We start from the raw sequence: 3,408 nt of genomic DNA, 5'->3' as shown, positions 1-3,408 counted from the left end.
CCAAATGCCTAACAGCTACTCTCTCATGGGTTCTCCCTCGTCCCTTCCATCCTCTGCCAAATTGGGAACCTGTGCAAACCAGGAGGTTAAAGGGCCTGTCTCTCCAAGTTGGGAGATTGATAGTAAGGCAGTTGGAAAGTCAAACTGGAGCACCAGGAGAGGGACTATTCGTTGAGTTTTAGAATCCTTTCGTATTCACAGTTTGTACAATCTCTAGGTTTCCTGTACATGTTATAGCTGTAGTAATATTCCCTTGAACCTGGAGAGTTGGGACCCATGGAATGGGGGCCATGCATTATTGCTTGAAAGGGTCTGCATTTGCTCACCCAATCTCACCAATCCTCTCAGTCCCAAGTGTCCAGCCTTATGTCACATCCAGCTGTCATTGTAGATAGGGCCTTTCCAGGTTTCCTCAGAAACCCTGAAGGAATTGTAAAGAATTTCCCTGGTTTTTGGTTTTGCTTTTGAAATTCCTTTTTATAGTGGTTTTGAGCTGATTCTCGCTGCCATGTTTATGCCACTCTAGACACACTTGATTCCCTTATGGAGTCATATCAATACATAGGTTTTAAGATTATTACTAGTCAGATATATTCCTCTGTGGGAAATATGGGGTTTTGAGTCTCTTTCACTGAGGAAGGTGTAGGTCTTGTCTATTCCAAAGTTGGTTTTTGGAACAGTCCCTGTGCTTATATCAAACTCTGGTTTTATGCATCACCCCACCTCTCCTTCCCCTTTATGCAGGCATAAGAGTGTTTTCTAAATGTGAGACTCTGTTCTCTTTCCTAACTCAGTTCACGTGTAGCCATGTTTACAGGATATTCATAAGTGATATCTTATGATAAGTTTCTTTTTCTGTGTGACTTATTTCACTTAGAATCATCGTACCTGAATCCACTCACTTTGCTACTACTGGTCTTATGACACTGATTTCATGGCTGAGGGATATTCCATCGTACGTAAGTACCACAATGTTTTGAACCATTTTTATATTTCCTGGGATATTTAAGGTGTACCCAAGTTGAGGTTCTTGTAGTCAGTGCAGCCCTAAATTTGGAGTTGTCTCTTTCTTATTGATTTTCAGTTTTCCCAAGGTATATTCCCTAGACTGGAAGTGACCTTGGCTCTGTAGCTCTGTTGTTTAGTTGTTTTAGGGAACACAATGCACTCCTCCAGTGAGGCAGTTGGCAATTTACATCCCGCCCATCAGCATAACAAGGCTCCCTGTTCTCAAGGGCCTGTCTTGCCTTTCTGGTTTTTACACATTTTGTGGATGTCCCTTTTGACCTGTGGGAAGTGATACTTCTTTGTAGTGCAGATTTGCATTGCCCGCTTGCTTGCTTGGCCAAAAAGGGCATATGCGTTTTCTCCTGAATATATTCAGGAGAAAACGCATATGCCCTTTTTGACCATGTGCACCATTGTCCAAGTTGTGCCCCTCTTCCTGTGCTTTACAGGCGATTCCAAGGTACCTCTTGAAATCTGTTTCCTGCTATTTTGCCTCGCTTTCAAGTCCGCCTCGTTGACTTCCCTCAACAGATTTTTGGACGATAGTTGTCCTTTATCACTCTGCCAGTTTGTGAATTGCTCTGCCCCTGAGCTCCATTTCTCAACTCGTTTTTTGTGAGCTGAACGCAAGTCCAAAATTTTGGATCATGTCCTATACTGGTTCCCAGTGGTTGGCTGAGACTTTGGTTAATTCTTCTTCCTGCCGGGAAATTAGAGTGACATGTGCCCGTCCAAATGCCTAACAGCTACTCTCTCATGGGTTCTCCCTCGTCCCTTCCATCCTCTGCCAAATTGGGAACCTGTGCAAACCAGGAGGTTAAAGGGCATGTCTCTCCAAGTTGGGAGATTGATAGTAATGCAGTTGGAAAGTCAAACTGGAGCACCAGGAGAGGGACTATTCGTTGAGTTTTAGAAACCTTTCGTATTCACAGTGTGTACATTCTCTAGGTTTCCTGTACATGTTATAGCTGTAGTAATATTCCCTTCAACCTGGAGAGTTGGGACCCATGGAATGGGGGCCATGCATTATTGCTTGAAAGGGTCTGCATTTGCTCACCCAATCTCACCAATCCTCTCAGTCCCAAGTGTCCAGCCTTATGCCACATCCAGCTGTCATTGTAGATAGGGTCTTTCCAGGTTTCCTCAGACACCCTGAAGGAATTGTAAAGAATTTCCCTGTTTTTTGGTTTTGCTTTTGAAATTACTTTTTAGAGTGGGTTTGAGCTGATTCTCGCTGCCATGTTTATGCCACTCTAGACACACTTGATTCCCTTATGGAGTCATATCAATACATAGGTTTTAAGATTCTTACTAGTCAGATATATTCCTCTGCGGGAAATATGGGGTTTTGAGTCTCTTTCACTGAGGAAGGTGTAGGTCTTGTCTATTCCAAAGTTGGTTTTTGGAACGGTCCCTGTGCTTATATCAAACTCTGGTTTTATGCATCACCCCACCTCTCCATCCCCTTTATGCAGGCATAAGAGTGTTTTCTAAATGGGAGACTCTGTTCTCTTTCCTAACTCAGTTCACGTGTTGCCATGTTTACAGGATCTTCATAAGTGATATCTTATGATAAGTTTCTTTTTCTGTGTGACTTATTTCACTTAGAATCATCGTACCTGAATCCACTCACTTTGCTGCTACTGGTCTTATGACATTGATTTCATGGCTGAGGGATATTCCATCGTACGTAAGTACCACAATGTTTTGAACCATTTTTATATTTCCTGGGATATTTAAGGTGTACCCAAGTTGAGGTTCTTGTAGTCAGTGCAGCCCTAAATTTGGAGGTGGCTCTTTCTTATTGATTTTCAGTTTTCCCAAGGTATATTCCCTAGACTGGAAGTGGCCTTGGCTCTGTAGCTCTGTTGTTTACTTGTTTTAGGGAACACAATGCACTCCTCCAGTGAGGCAGTTGGCAATTTACATCCCGCTCATCAGCATAACAAGGCTCCCTGTTCTTGAAGGCCTGTCTTGCCTTTCTGGTTTTTACACATTTTGTGGATGTCCCTTTTGACCGGTGGGAAATGATACTTCTTTGTAGTGCAGATTTGCATTGCCCGCTTGCTTGCTTGGCCAAAAAGGGCATATGCGTTTTCTCCTGAATATATTCAGGAGAAAACGCATATGCCCTTTTTGGCCAAGTGCACCATTGTCCAAGTTGTGCCCCTCTTCCTGTGCTTTACAGGCGATTCCAAGGTACCTCTTGAAATCTGTTTCCTGCTATTTTGCCTCGCTTTCAAGTCCGCCTCGTTGACTTCCCTCAACAGATTTTTGGACGATAGTTGTCCTTTATCACTCTGCCAGTTTGTGAATTGCTGTGCCCCTGAGCTCCATTTCTCAACTCGTTTTTTGTGAGCTGAACGCAAGTCCAAAATTTTGGATCATGTCCTATACTGG

This window comes from Mesoplodon densirostris, unplaced genomic scaffold (genome assembly GCF_025265405.1).
Source record: "Mesoplodon densirostris isolate mMesDen1 unplaced genomic scaffold, mMesDen1 primary haplotype scaffold_37, whole genome shotgun sequence".
In the NCBI taxonomy this organism is placed as follows: Eukaryota; Metazoa; Chordata; class Mammalia; order Artiodactyla; family Ziphiidae; genus Mesoplodon; species Mesoplodon densirostris.
Note: the sequence above shows the minus strand (reverse complement) of the source record.